We start from the raw sequence: 16226 nt of genomic DNA on the forward strand, positions 1-16226 counted from the left end.
CATGGGGTCTCAAAGAGTCAGATACGACTGAGTGACCTGATCTGATCTGATCTGAGAGCTAGGGAAAAGATGGATTATTTGGCAATTAATCTTGGCTTGTTATCTGGAGATAAAGTTGGATCCTCATCTCTACTATATACAGAAGTAAACTCCTGGTGGATTAAAGACCTGACTTTAAAGATAAAAGCGCTATGTTATAGAAAACAATGTAGCTAATTCTTTATGATCTTGAGTGGTGGAGAATTTCTTAATAGGATGCTCAAAGTGTATACACTAAAGAAAACAATAGACTCGAACGTATTTAAAACTGACTTCTTTGGCTGCTGTTAATAGGCAGATATCATCAAAGTAAATAGATGACAGCTGGTAATATGCATGTGCAACATCTACGACTGGAAAGCAATTAACTTCTAGAGTGTAGGGGAAAACATCTAAAACTCAATATAGAAAAAGGGAAATAAATTAGGAAAAAGAATTAAAAGGGAAATTACATGAATGGACAAGTTACGGAAGAGGAAGCCTGAATGAATGACACATATCCAAAGAGATGCTCAACATCAGTCAGAAAAACACAAATTGAAATAGTGATGAGACCCCATGTCCATTTGATACCAAAAAAAAAAAAAGTTTTTAAGTTTATGTCACTCCCCTGTGTTAAAACTTTCACACACACCCATGCCACTTGCCCGATGGACCACACACTCACCTCTCCACTTTCCTCCTTTGCTTCATCTCATCAGACTTGCCTTTTAGTATAACTCTAGTAACTGTGGAGATTGGAGAGAGAAGATACTAGAAAAAGAATGACTACTTAGAAGCCCACTGAAATAGAACAGGAAAGAGATGCCTAGACTGGGATGCCAAAGAGAGGGTCAAAGTGAAGAAACACTGAGAGAGAAGGAAGGATGTGCAGACCTTTGTTGGGGGGCAAGGAGTGGTTGTGAATGGCTTCTAAGTTTTGTCTCCCAACTTGTCCCATGGTGGTGCCATTCGTCAAGACGGAAAGGAGAAAGTCTAGGTTTATTTTCACTATGATGAGGCTGAGATAGCCATGGTACCTTCAGGAGGAGCTGTAGAGTTGTGGTTGGCTATGAAGGCTTGGCATCTAGAAGGGTGACCTGGGCAGAGGTGTCAGTTCACTCCATAGGAAGTGGTTAACATCATTTCGTTCAGTGAGACTGAGCCATAAAGCACAATAGCTTCCCTTTGTTGCTAAAGATGCCTTCTAACTACTGGCATTTTTTTTTTTTTTGCAGGGCTAGGATGACCCCTCACCCCCAATTTGACCGCCTCATTTTATTTTTTGTCACATGATAAAGCTCACCTCTTGTTTTAGAGTCACACTTCATTGTTTGAAAAACTACTGATTGACGTCAGTGGTGAAGATAATTAAACTGCTTTACCTGGAGTTCAAATTCATGACTTTGGCCTACTTTAGTACTGTTGCTTTAACCAGCCAGAGACTTAATATCTGACTCTGCTATCTGGCATGAAAATAAATGAACTTGAAAGTGAAAAAGTCTTCTTATTATATTTGTTTATTAGATGACATTTTGAATGAGTTGTAGGTTAAAGTGATAAATGCTGTTACTAGAACTTCCAGGTTATTGATATTCTAGGATTTACGATCTAGAGTTACTTTCTAGTACTAGTAAGTATACAAATTCAAGTTACAAAGGTTCTAGAAAAGTACCGTGAGCTAATTAGAGGCACTTGATATATAAGCAATTGTGATATAATAGGAGATATGATTTTTCCCTCAGGCTGTTATCTGTGGATAGTCTTTCAGTGTAGACAGTGAGCTAAGAACATGGGAACATGGGATTTGGGACTTCCCTGGTGGTCCAGTGGTTAAGACTCCACGTTTCCACTGCAAGGGGTATGGGTTCAATCCTTGGAAGGAGAACTAAGATTCCCACATGCTGCTTGGCTAATAATAATGCAGTACCATTTATTAAAAATAGAACATGGAATTTGGAGGCAGAGACCTAGCTCTTCCACTTACTAAATATGTGTCTTAGGCTGTGGTTCAAAGATGGCTAGGGCAGTTCCAAACATCCAGAAGCATCAGAAGGGAGTCTTTCTTCCTGCATCTATGTAAGTTATTGAGAGACCTTGCCCGGAGAGCTAAGGCATACTTCCCTTCACATCTCAGTGGCTGGCATTGCACTGCATGCCCTGTCCTGAGCCAGTCATTGGCAGGGAGGGCATGCAACTATTATGTTTGGCTAGACCACGTCTCTCATATTCCAGAAAGTCACGATCCTGTGTCTGGGTGTGCGTTTATCTGCATCCACTGTCAGTTGTCTTTTCAACCTGCTGACTCATCCTTTAAATTCTGAAGAATGTTCTTGAAACATAAATAAGTTAATTTTCTTCCCTGTGGTTTTTCTGTTCTCTCCTCTGGGAGTGCCCCTCTTATGTGAGTGGTCTGGTCTACTATTATTCTACCTCCTGGACTGGTCTCCTATTCTTCTTTCTCTAATATTTTTCATCCCTTTGGAGTTTTGTTTTCTGAGTTCTTCATTTTGGCTGCTAAAAAATTTAACTCCCAAGAACCCCCCTTTTTTCTTCTTTTTCTACTTTTTTTCTTCTTTGTGCTCAGGGAAAGTGAAAGTCACTTGGGCATGCCCGAGTCTTTGCGACCCCATGGACTATACAGTCCATGGAATTCTCCAGGCCAGAATACTAGAGTGGGTAGCCTTTTCCTTCTTCAGGGGACTTTCCCAACCCAGGGATTGAACCCAGGTCTCCCACATTGTAGGTAGATTCTTTACCAGCTGAGCCACCAGGGAAGCCCCTTAGCATCCTGTTCTAATTTCATGGAGATAAACTATTCTCTTATTGCCCTGAGAATATTAAATGTGGCTTTGAAGCTTTTGTTCTTAGAGTGTCTACTTCTTCTAAATTGCTTTTTACTATTTTTGGTGTCTTTCATGTTAAGGATTTTACTCAAATATCTGATAATTATTTTTAAGCTTGAGACACCAAGAACCCCTGTGGGACTGGGCTTGTTGATAGAGAGCCTCACCATGGGTGGAAGGACCATTTCATTGGGGATTCCTCCCTCTCTCCTAACTGTCTTTATGTCTTTTCATTTGAATTGGCCAGAGAAGAATTTTAAACTCCTTCTTGGGGTTAGAAGCCTGGTTTACCCTGGGTTCTGAGTCAGGGAGGAGAGCTGAGTGTTTCAACATTAATATGTAGATCAGTCTTATTTTCAGTATCTTACTCTGTCTCTCAACTAGGGCTGGTGCCCCCGTCTTTTTATACCCATTCAAATGAATAAACCTCCCATTTTCTGCCAAGGTGGAGCAGGTGCAGCTGCTGAAAAGCATCACACTGGGGAGAGCATCCAGGAGATCTCAGAAAAACTGAGAAGATGGTGTAGTGTTCCCTTATACCCAGCACTCAGTTCCCATTATTATTAGCATCTTACACTGGTATGATTCATTTGTTACAATTAATAAACGGATACTGGTGCATTATTAATCTTTTAAATTTTGGGCCATATCCCGCAGCATGTGGGATCTTAGTTCCCTGATCAGGGGTCAAACCCATGCCCCCTGCATTTGGGAGCATGGAGTCTTAACCCCTGGACCACCAGGGAAGTCCCATAAGCATTTCTAAAAAATAATTTTGCTTATTTATTTTCCCTTCTGGCTGGGTGGGGTCTTTGTTGCTGCATGGGCTTTTCTCTGGTTGCAGAGAGTGAGGCGACTCCCTAGCTGCAGTGCATTGGCTTCTCCCTGCAGTGGCCTCTCTGGTTGCAGAGCACAGGCTCTAGAGCAGTCGGGCTTCAGTGGTTGCAGTGGGTGGGCTCAGTAGTTGTGGCTCCAGGGATCTAGAGCACAGGCTCAGTAGTTGTGGTATGTGGGCTCTGTTGCTCTGCAGCCTGGCATGTAAGATCCTCCTGATCAGGGATTGAACCCATATCTCCTGCCTTATTAGGCGGATTCTTTACCACTGAGCCACCAGGGAAGCCCCATAAGCATTTTAAATAAATGAATGAGTCTCCGTAGTCCTCAGATAACTTAGGATTGTGCCTTCTTATAGTAAGTCCTAAACAAATAATAACTGTTTGCCACACACACTACCAAATACTTTATTACCACAGCAGAATAAATAAGCATGCAATTAAGTCACAGAAGATGAGAACCACAAAATTCAAAGACACAGTACTCTGCTTCCTCCAGATGAGTAGCTTTTATTTAATGCTTATGAGTTATTCCATTCAGTCACACCTAATGCAGTTGGAAGGAAGATGCTAGAATGGGTACAGCGGCTGCCCTCCTAGAAATAGCACACTGAATAAGTAGGGTGTGTCTAGGTGCCAAGGAGAGGAAGGAGAAATGAAGTCAGGTTCTCAGGAGCAATGTATGCGGAGAAAAACATCACACGTTAACAACACTAGGGAAGAAAATACAGATTCCTAGGGCTCACCTCTACCTCTTTGAAACCTAAAGCCTGAGCACAGAAAAATTTATTCTAATTAAATACAGCTTCATTTTAATCCACTTCAGAATTTTCATCCATCTCTTTTACATTTGAATTTTAAGATTTCACTCTTTAATATTACTATTCATATTACTACTCACATTTTGGTTAAAATGCTAAGTGCAAATCATTTGTTGGACTTTTTCACGGTGGGGAGAGGTGGAGGGTTGATGGCACAATCTGGGAAGTTCTATCTTAATGGGATTTGGGAAATGAGATAGGCCAAGTTGGTGATGTTTGTGGCTGAAAATGATAATGCCTTCCAGTGGCAGCCCAACTGACATTATTATTAAAGCCTGTATATATATTTTAGAAATAATAATAAATTGGAGTTGAACTTTTGGTTCCTCTCCCAGGTTAAACTCCTCAATGTTTATCTTGTAGAAGACACAGAAAGAATTTGGTTTTAGACCTGTATATTTATCTAAGTGCAGTGAGTGACCATTTTTTTGTCTTTTGTTGTTGTTGTTGTTGTATATTTTCTATAGGGAAAAAGCAAAAATGTGCTTCAGAGCAAAACACAGAAAAAGTCATTAAAATAAAAACTCAAGATTGAGCCTCTGTAATATATTTTGCTAGTGGCAGCATAGCCCAATAAATCAGGTCTATTTGTTCACTTTCTTTATAATTGATTTTCCATATTTTTCAGCAAGTCATGGAAAATTCAGCTTTAAATATGTCTGTTTTTATCTATGACCTACTGTGGGAAGAAATTACTTGTGTCCATATTTTAAATTATTTGCCCTCATGAAATTTTCATGGTCTTCCCTCCAGATTGCTCTTCCATAAAAGGGCTCATTCATTTATTCACCCATTGCTTGTAAACGCCTTCTGCTGGACTCCCAGGGGTTAGCTCAGTGTCTGACATATGGTAGCATTTTACACATATTTGATGGATGAAAAAGTGTTGTCTGCATGCACACAACATCGTTTTGAATGTTTTTCCTAAGACATGGTCCCTTGCGATGTTCATTTTCTTTCCCTAAAGGCTCTCCCTTTCTTTGCCAGAGAAAGAGCTTTTTAAAAAAGTTAGTTTTAATTGGAAGATGAAAATTGCTTTACAGTATTGTGTTGGTTTTTGCCATATATCAACATGCATCAGCCATGGGTATACATATGTCCCCTCCCTCCGCATCCCACCCCTCTAGGTTGTCACAGAGCACTGGATTTGAGCTCCTTGAGTCATGATAATGAAAGAACTTTTAACTGGGTTCTGCCTTTAGAAGGGAGGGACTTCTCTTCTCCTTGCCACAGTTCCCCCTTCTTACTGGTTGGAGTGCAGACAAGATGTAGAGCTATTGTAGACAGATAAAGGCAACGCTCTTGAGGATGGAGAGTCACGGATGGCAGGTGTCTGGATCCCTGCATGACCCAGCGGAGCAGAGCAGCCCTCCAGCCCCCACACTGCCCGTGCAGCATTACATGAGAGAGAAACGAACTCCCATCTTTTTAAAGCCATTGTTATTTGGAGATGTTTCTTACACAGCAGCCAGATCTGTTTTTTAACCATACAGTTCTCAGGGCATTTAACTCTAGAAGGGTTGAAATTGTTAGTTCCTTGGTCTTGTCTGACTTTTTGCAACCCCATGGACTGTAGCCCACCAGGCTCCTCTTTCATGGAATTCTCCAGGCAAGAATATTGGATTGGGTAGCCATTCTCTGCTCCAGGGGAAGTTCCTGACCCAGGGATTGTACCTAAGTCTCCTGCATTTCAGGCAGATTCTTTACCATCTGAGCCACCAGGGAAGTCCACAAAGGTTGAGAAGTTCTTAAATAACCATAATGTATACCAGGATGAGAGAAATTCCATGAGAGAGTTCAATAAATGCTCTGAGAGTTTAGAGGAGGGAGGGTTCACACCCCCCATTAGCAGAGCAAATGAAGTGTGCTTTAGATATTAGGATGTCTGAATTTTTAAGTTTTTTAAAAATAACTTTATTTATTTATGACTTGGCTGCACTGGGTCTTAGTTGTGGCACATGGGATCTAGTTCCCTAACCAGGGATTGAACCCTGGCCCCCTTCATTGGGAGCTTGGAGTCTTAGCCACTGGACCACAAGGGAAGTCCTATGGATGTCTGAATTTTGGCGAGCAGCATTACTCTAGGGTTTGATGGCCATGGATATTGTTATTCATGGTACCTTAACCACCTGCCTTACCTTGCTTGTCTGTCTGGCACAACGTTGCCACCTTCAGATTTGGGCAAAGCAGACAGACATTCCAGAGGGCCTGGGGAGAGGGAGGGGTCAGTGTGCACTCAGCTTGCATGCAGAACAGAGACTGACCACGCTCTCTCTAGGTAAATAAGTTCTGACCCTTGCAAATTATCGAGATGGCCAGGAGATGTGAGATCGGACAGATGTTGGGGTTCAGATTCTACTTTTAATTTGCAAATTATCGAGATGGCCAGGAGATGTGAGATCGGACAGATGTTGGGGTTCAGATTCTATCTTTACCATTTCCCAGCTGTGAGCAAAAGATTGTGATAGCTGAGATCTGGCTCAATGGGTTCAAATCTCTGTTCCACCCCTCAGGACCCATGAGATCATGGTGATTTGTTTTACCTCTCTGTGTCCTGATTTCCCGTGGGATAAGAGTACCCACTTCTTACAAGTGGTTGAGGACTGTTGAGGAGATTAAGTGATTAAGTGAAAACTCCTGATAATATTAAGTCTTTAACACACATTTAATGCTTAATATGTGCCAGGCACACAAGTATATTTATATATCTATTTAATTTGTATATAAAGAAAATAGTGTCTGGCATATAATAAATATTTAATGAATACTACCTATGATTGTTGTTGTTTTTAGTGACAACTTCCTGTGATTTAATGGCCTCAGTTTACATACATGTAAAACCCAGGTGATAATACTTACCTTCTTGTCCTCATTTATAACATGAGGACCCCTTAGGGTCATAAGATTATGTCTGTAAAACACCTGCAAAATGCCTGGTAAGCAGGAAGATCAACATTATCAAGCACCTTTTGAAGTAAGTCTCTAAAAAATATTTCCTCATACATTTCCTATGTACTTCTAAGGCAAGTATGTGCAGATTTGTTCAATGCAGACTTGAGGGGAGAGGAAGCCATGGGCATAAGTGAAATAGTGTTGGCCAAACACTCTGCTACACTGATGATATTGTAAGGATTTTGTGGCAAAGATACAGAGAATTCCAGTTGGTGTCCGGGGTGGGAAATAGTAGTTGCCATTTATTGAGGCCTTCTATGTGGTTCACCAAGGCCCCAGGGTCTGTGGGACTGTGTCCTTTCCGATGGTCAAGAAAAGTAAGGTTCAGAGATGGTAACTGATCTGTCCAGTCTCTCAGTTGGCCTGGAACCTATTGCACACACCCTCTGGGTTCCTGTTCAATCCCTTTCTGGCCGAAGTGCCAGTAGCAGGGCCAATGGTCCAGGCAGGAATGGTGGGATGGTGAGCTTGGCTTGCCTGGAGGTTCCTGTCCACCTGTGAGTGTCAGTAGATCCCCTGCCCCTGTGACAGCCTCTGACTGTCCCAGAAGGTGCCCAAGCAAAGTATTAATAACCTCAGACCCTGTGGTGGTCCCTTGGGATCTTCCCTGGATCTTCCAGGACCTGGTCAACTCTCAGTCACTAGGGATAAAACCCTCTTTCAGCTGGAATGGGAGAACTCTTACCACGGTGTCTCCCAGTCTCGTGGTGTCATAGGAAGCTTTGAAATCATAGGGAAGAGGGCTGTGAGTTGACCACTCATTTTGGAGGCTCTTTGAAAGCACGGTTCTCTTTCTCTTGCCTTTCCGGACCTCTGGAAGGGTTGTGGGGACTGTGCGGACCCCCTCAGTTCCCGACCATTCTTGCTGCTCTCCCTGTGTGGTTACTTCCTGGGCTTTGTGGCACAAGGGACAAAGCAGAAGATGCCCAGGGCTCCAGGTGGGACAGGTGAGGCTTGGTTCTTTCCACGCTGGGATTTCTAATCCATCTGGGTCTCCTCCAGGAGCCTTCAACACCTGCTCTTCTGGGAGCAGAGCCCAAAGCCAGGCTTTTTTGGGTCCCTCCATTCCTCTTCACCTCTCTGCCTCCCTTTTCCTGCTCCAAGGTAAGAGAATAGATGGGGAGGGCACAAGATGGGGAATCGCTTCTGCCAGATAGCACCGCTATTTAGATTTTTAAAAATTTGGACCGTACCCTTTGCACTTAGATACAAATAGTTTGTTGTCTCATTGTCTGGACATGACCTGGCCACAGCCCCTGGGACATGAACGCAGCCCACTTTTTATGATCCAAAGAGATTGTGGGTAGAGGGAGTATGGGGCCACAGGGCATGACTCCTGCGTCACAGGGTCATCCAGCTGCCTGTCTTTGCTTGGAATGAGCGTGCGTGTGTGTTTCCATCTTCCTTTGCGTCCCACATCCTTAATGTGATGAGACACGTTTCACCCAGTCCCTTTGTACAGAAACTATTGTGGTTGTATGTTTCTGTTATTTGGTATATATTTACTATAATACTCTGTTATTAGGTGTTAGCATGTATGAATTTTTCTGTGTTAAAGAGTTTGGGGAGCATTCCCCCAAAAACCCATCAGCCGTGTTTTACACCAAGAACATGTGTCAGACGTTTATAGGATTTAGGACAAGCTCAGGAACAGGTTTCATGAATGAGGGTAGTGGATGGTTCAGCCATATTATCTTTTGTTGTTCAGTCACTCAGTTGTGTCCGACTCTTTGTGACCCCACGGACTGTAGCACACAAGGCTTCTCTGTTTTTCACTGTCTCCCAGAGTTTGCTCATGTCTGTTGAGGCAGTGATGCCATCCAACCATCTCATCCTCTGTCGTCCCCTTCTCCTCCTGCCCTCAGTCTTTCCCAGCATCAGGGTCTTTTCCAATGACTTAGCTCTTCGCATCAAGTGGCCAAAGTATTGGGAGTTTGAGCTTATCATATACTTATCATATACATATTATCTAGCATATCGTATACTCTTTACCAAGAATCTACTCTAGATAAAGCCATTTGAAACTCCAACAACCCCTGACTGGGGGCTCTCACAAAATTGGACTCATCCCGGGGAGGATTTGCTCCTCACCTGTTGGTCTGTAGTCATCTTTGGTAGGACTTATGCTTTGAGTCCTGATCTGAACACAGAGGCTGTGGACACTGGGGACTAGGAACAGAGCCTGATGATGGCCAGGAGTCAGATGCCTTTAAATGTTTACTTCTGAGCCAGTCTTGATGCGGGGCTTCTGTTTGGAAGTTGTCATTCATTGGCCCTGTCAGCAGATGTCACAAGGCGGATAGCTGTGAGTGATGACATGTTGCAGGGGGGACACAAGATTGGAAAATCACTGGAGTGGGGCAAGGGGAGACAAATGGGCACTTTCTGTTTTAATGAAAATTTTTAGCAGTGAGAGGATGTAATTCAGAGATGATTTAAGATACAAAATGTACCTTTGAACTTATTGTTAATGTTTCTTATTTTTCCCAGACTATAGAAGTAGAAAAGTTGGAGGATACAGACAATTACAAAGAAGAAAACAATTACCCACCATTCCACCACCCAGAGATAAGCTTTTATCTATGCACATATTCCTACATGTAGCATATATTATATAAATATCATATACTTAATGTTTTAGAAATATTTTATTTAGAAACTTTTAATAATTATGACAGCAATACAGGCTTGCTGTAGAAAACTTGAGCAGAGATGACGGTCTCCCCAGCCACCTCATGGAAGGTCAATGTGGATATCTGGTGTGCATTCTTCTAGATATGTTCTTCACACACGTACTCCCTGCAAATTATTTTATTTACTCATCTATTCTTTCTTATAGCCATTTGGCCATAGATTTCCAATATCTTCTTCCAGTTCCCTGTCCTGGTGCCTGATTGGCTCAATTAATGAGCTCACCTTGCTGAATATACTGAGGCCACTGGTTCAATAGCTGGCTAGCACCCTTCTGAATCACAGCCCATAAGGGCTCGCCCATGGGACTGGCCACTGAACATGGATGGGAGCAACAGCCCACTTTCCTTTCTGGGACAAGGAGCTTCTCACAGGGAGTCTGTAGAGGACCCTGGGAGCAGGGTGGGTCCCTTACCCCCATCCTCCCTGTTCAGGGCGTCAGACTCAATAATTCCCACCCTGTCACAGGGAGCCTCTAGATGGTGACTGTGGTTGGCTTCGCAGATGCTACCTATGTTTAAGTTGATTTAAAGAAATGAAAGCTATGTTATGTCTCAGCATTTGTTATTGCACATTCATATGTACTGGAGAAGGAAATGGCAACCCACTCCAGTGTTCTTTCCTGGAGAATCCCATGGACAGAGCAGCCTGGTGGGCTGCAGTCCATGGGGTCGCTAAGAGTCGGACACGACTGGGAGCCTTCACTTTCACTTTTCACTTTCCTGCATTGGAGAAGGAAATGGCAACCCACTCCAGTGTTCTTGCCTGGAGAATCCCAGGGACAGAGGAGCCTGGTGGGCTGCCATCTATGGAGTCTCACAGAGTCGGACATGAACTGAAGCGACTTAGCAGCAGCATTCATATGTATTCCAAACTTGTACTTGAACAACCTCCCAGAAACTCTGGAAAAATAGCTTCTGAGTTGGCTTCTAGTGTGTCTGAAAAGTTTTGGTGGTGTCTGGAAGCATGAAGAAGTTGACCCGTCTCATCTCTCCTGCAACATGTTGCTTACAGACATTACCCACCTCCTCAGAAGGGTCATGGCAATATTAACGCTGGTTCGGCTACTGACAGGAGAATTTGGGATTTCCCAGCGCTCTCTTAATTCTGTCATCAGCTGGGCTTAACACCACCCCCTCGCCCCTCTCCGCTTCCCCTGTCTTCCTCTCTGTACCTTCTGGAGGGTAGTGCAGTTGGAAACCCACACTTTTCTGTGTGCTCTCCCAATTGTTAAATGCAGCTAATTAACTGAATTTTCCAAAACTCTAGGCAGGAAGAGAAACCCACATCTGTGGGCTAACATTTGACACCATGGCACTGTAGCACTATATTCCAACCTCCCCATCGAGTTACATTGTTTTTTCATAATTTCAGAGAATCTCTCTCTGAAATCCCAAAATTCTTATCTTGCCTATCTCATGTGATTTATAGGCCAATTGGATGAGTAGTTATTTTAAACACCCTTTAGTTTACTCTTTAAGAGGGCTCATGGGCTGACTTGAAAACAAAAGGTGACTGTTTTGAAGATGCTTTTAATGTATGCTAAAGACATTTCGTTTAAGGAACAAAAACCAAAAACCACAACAAAAACCACTTACTCGGAGAAGGCAATGGCACCCCACTCCAGTACTCTTGCCTGGAAAATCCCATGGACAGAGGGGCCTGGTGGGCTGCAGTCCATGGGGTCGCGAAGAGTCGGACACAACTGAGCAACTTCACTTTCACTTTTCACTTTCATGCATTGGAGAAGGAAATGGCAACCCACTCCAGTGTTCTTGCCTGGAGAATCCCAGGGACGGGGGAGCCTGGTGGGCTGCCGTCTATGGGGTCGCACAGAGTCGGACACGACTGAAGCGACTTAGCAGTAGCAGCATGGTACTTACTACATGTTAATTATAAACATAATTAAGACTGGAATTTTAAAAAAGAATTTGTTAACCACAAGGCAAATTAAAAACATAATTAAATAAAGTGTTTCACATTCTAAAACAAAAACAAAAACCAAATTCTGTGGTTTTGTAAAGAGAGGCCAAATGGAAATTAAACTTCTTATGGAAGTATCAGTGGGCATGCTCACCTCCCTAACATAAATTCAAGCCTACGTGATTTGAGTGTTATGATGCTATTTATCTCTTTGAACAGAGTAAAATGGTAGTGTATGTGACAAAATTACAACGTTGTGTAGTTCCTTTCTCCATTATTAGAGTCTAAAGCTCCTTTTTCTACATGAAATAAGGGTGACAATTATAGAGAAGCGCATCAGATGTTTTCCCTAGTACCTGCTCCCCGCCCCATGTCTTTCTCCTGCTTCCTCATTCTAAAACTGCCTGCAAGGTCCACAGGAAATGTATTGTGGTCTCAAAGCTGTCAATGCTAACTACTGGTTCATCTATTTTTCTGGCTCATCACCTTTTTCTTCTGAGGGATTAAACAGCTCTCAAGACTCTAAGATGTAAGAATAAGCCTGATGCTGTAAGGATGAGAGGAAAAATGAGTGAATGGAATGTGACCATAGTTGCTGGCTTCATGCCTGTATGTTCCTGTCACTGGGATGACATGCTATGATAAAATCCATTTCTTTTATGGGAATTTCTTTTTACAGAAGTACAGAGACGCCACGTGTCAGTAACTTAGTTCCCAGATTAGTGAAGACCTTGAAATCCTGTCCTCTATAAAACCGTGGGAAGTTTCCCTTCCAAAGTTAAGTCAAATATCTGACAATTAGAAAAAAATTCTAATGGGGGTGGGGTAGAGCTTAATAAGATCTAATTCTAAAAGCTATGCAGTATTATGTTTAATGTAAGGGCAAACCATATCTTAGAGGATCACAAAAACTATTCCCTGGAACCATATTTATTTCTTCACAGTTCTTCATGACAGTTGAGTCACAGATGGGGGGGTTGAATTTGTACTTGCACTTGTGTCTATTGGTAAAGACATTCTCTAAGTACAAGGTTCCTGTCAGCAGCCAATAATGACATTACTGTTGCTATCTTTTATCTCTATCATAGTTCCAGAAGCCTCAGGTTTTCAATCACAGCATGTTCCTATTGTGATGTATATTGCCAAAAGTTTAACAAGAAATAATCTTAGGAGATATACAAAGGGTTTTTAAAGTTTAGGTGGCTATATATTTAAAGTAGTTGAAAAAAATACAGCTAGAACACCAAACCGATCAATTCAGATATGTATAACTCTTTGAAATAAAGTAGATGCTTTAAATGAAAGTAAGGAGCCTGACGGCCGGCAGTCTACAGGGTCGCAAAGAGTCGGACACGACTGAAGCGATTTAGCATGCATGCACACACACATTAAGTAAATAATAGTTTGAGTGATACATGAATATGACAAAAAGCATACGCATGGTATGGAAATGACCGCAGCATGAGAAACTGTGAGTTAATGGAGTCTCCCTGGGTCTAGCAGGCTGATTCTGTTTATCTGTCTCAGTGTTTGGCTGCATTGGGTCTTAGCGGCAGCCTCTGGGACCTGTTGGTGGGGCCTGTGAGTTCAGTGGTTGCTGCACTCTGGCTTGGTTGCCCTGTGACATGTGGGATCTTAGTTCCCCAACAAGGCATCAAACCTGCTTCCCTTGCATTGCAAGGCAGATTCCTAACCATTGGACCACGAAGGAGGTCCCAGGGTGATACTGTTTTTTAACTTTAAAATTTCAATCTGATTAAGGTAGACCTCAAGGATCAAGATAGATAATCCCAGTGATTTAACATCATGGGGAGCCTGAAGAGAATGTTCAGTCAGCTGTTGACCTTATCTTCCGATTTACCACCTGCTGTATCTTAGGTTCGGTTGTAGGCACCTTATTTTATATAATAGTGCAGACTCTGGATTTCTGACTCTATATTTTTTGTGTGTGTGAACTCAAATTTGTGTGAACTCAGGTTTACTCAACCAACATGAACCTATTTTTTTCACATGTAAAGTGGGGAAAAGTAGTACCTGGCTTGGGAGGTTCTTCTTAAGATTAATAAGCCAAAACACACCAGGGATATAGGCTGTTACCAAATGAAGCATTGGACAAATACTAGCTGTTACAGTTTTGGGCTTCCCCAATGGTTCAGTGGTAAAGAATCCGCCTGCAATGTAGCAGCTGCAGGAGGCACAGGTTTGATCCCTGGGTTGGGAAGATCCCCTGGAGGAGGCCATGGCAATCCACTCCAATATTTTTGCCTGGAGAATCCCATGAACAGAGGAGCCTGGTGGGTTACAGTGTGTAGAGTCGCAAAGAGTTGGACATGACTGAAGTGACTTAACATGCACATACTCACACATGATTGTTTTATGTTTCTGAAAAGTTGTGTAAAGATAGTGGTTTATATATAAAATTTCATTTATCATGCCACAAATGAGCTTATTTAAAATAAATGCTTGGTGAATCCCACTGTGAAGCAATAATTACTATGAAATGTACTGTACTTTTGGACAGAATGGGCTGAAGGTGAGGCTGTTCTTAGAAACACTTAAGTTCTGTAAAGTTTTAAAGGCATTTATTTTCACTGTTTCTCACTGTGACTTGGCACAAAGAAAGGTACTTTAAAAAATAATATAAATTAGCTCGGGATTCTTGAAGGCAAATATTCCAAACTGTATGTGTAAGACTTCAGGATGATGGTCTGTATAATGAGAAAAAGTACTTCTACATTTCTCCTGGGAATTTTTTAGAGGAACTCTAGGTTATGGCACTTGAAAATGAGGTTTTGGTTTCCATTGTCTTTAGCATCACCTGAATGGAATGCAATTTCATTCTTTAAAAAGTTTGTAAGATATCAAACATCTTGCAGTTAGGTATGTCATATATTTTTACTTGGAAGAGGGTTTTTTTTTTTTTTCCTTTAATTAATTCAGTTCAGCTGCTCAGTCGTGTCCAACTCTCTGTGACCCCATGGACTGCAGCATGCCAGACTTCCCTGTTTATCACCAGCTCCTGGAGACTACTCAAACTCATTTCCATTGCGTTGGTAATGCCATCCAACCATCTCATCCTCTGTCATCCCCTTCTCCTCCCACCTTCAGTCTTTCCCAGCATCAGGGACTTTTCCAATGAGTCAGTTCTTCGAATCAGGTGGCCAAAGTATTGGAGTTTCAGCTTCAGCCTCAGTCCTTCCAATGAATATTCAGGACTGATTTCCTTTAGGATGGGCTGGTTGGATTTCCTTGCAGTCCAAGGGACTCTCAAGAGTCTTCTCCAACACCACAGTTCAAAAGCATCAATTCTTTGGGCTCAGCTTTCTTTATAGTCCAACTCTCATATCCATACATGACCACTGGAAAAACCATAGCTTTGACTAGACATCCCTTTCTTGGTAAAGTAATGTCTCTGCTTTTTAATATGCTGTCTAGGTTTGTTATAGCTTTTCTTCCAAGGAGCAAGTGTCTTTTAATTTCATGGGCTGCAGTTAATTAACTAATTAATTTTTGTCTGTGCTTGGCCTTCATTGCTGTGTGCAGGCGTTCTCTGGTTGCGGCGGGCAGGGGTTGCTCTCTCGTTGTGGGGTGCGGGCTTCTCACTGCGGTGGCTTCTCTTGTGGAGCACAGGCTCTAGGGCACTTGGACTTCAGTAGTTGCAGTGCGTGGGTTTAGTTGCTCCATGGCAGGTGGGATTTTCCTGGGCCAGAGACTGAACCCATGTCCCCTGCACTGGCAGGCGGATTCTTAACCACTGGACGCCAGGGAAGTCCCTGGAAGAGTATTTTGATTCTAGCTGTTTAGGTAGGGCTACATGTAGAATCGCAGAATTTTTAGAGTTGGAAGAAACCTGAGGTATTGTTGAGTCACCTCCTTCCTGGTCTTTCTGTCACAGAGCCCTACTGAAGTTCACCAACTTGTCCATGTTCCCCAGCTAGGTGGTGATTCTTCTAATGTACTACCACCCCAGGTCTGATTCTGTTTAGATTGGTCACTCATTAAGCTTCCACATCCTAAGTTTCTTAGTCCTGTCAAATTCCTTACGCATTTATTGCTTCTTTGTCCAAAAAGTATAAAAGCTGCGTGCTTTGACTACTTCTTAGGCCCCATTTCTGTAAGACCTTCATATGCCCAAGTTAAAA

At 42.5% G+C, this 16226-nt stretch overlaps 1 protein-coding gene across 6 annotated transcripts in view; it reads left to right on the forward strand.

Moving 5' to 3' along the window:
- Positions 1 to 16226, forward strand: part of SEC23IP (SEC23 interacting protein) — a 278621-nt gene that overhangs the window by 62933 nt on the left and 199462 nt on the right. For 2 of the 6 annotated variants that reach the window (XM_086378650.1, XM_086378657.1), the window contains exon 19: positions 1257 to 1519. The exons of the other annotated variants lie outside the window; for them this stretch is intronic. The gene's annotated coding sequence lies outside the window, so the exon portion shown is untranslated. Of the gene's footprint in view, positions 1 to 1256; positions 1520 to 16226 lie in introns of those variants that run through there. 6 annotated transcript variants of the gene reach the window in all.

Source organism: Bos grunniens, chromosome 26 (assembly GCF_055505025.1).
Source record: "Bos grunniens cultivar Pamir isolate PY7600 chromosome 26, Bosgru_T2T1.0, whole genome shotgun sequence".
Classification (NCBI taxonomy): Eukaryota; Metazoa; Chordata; class Mammalia; order Artiodactyla; family Bovidae; genus Bos; species Bos grunniens.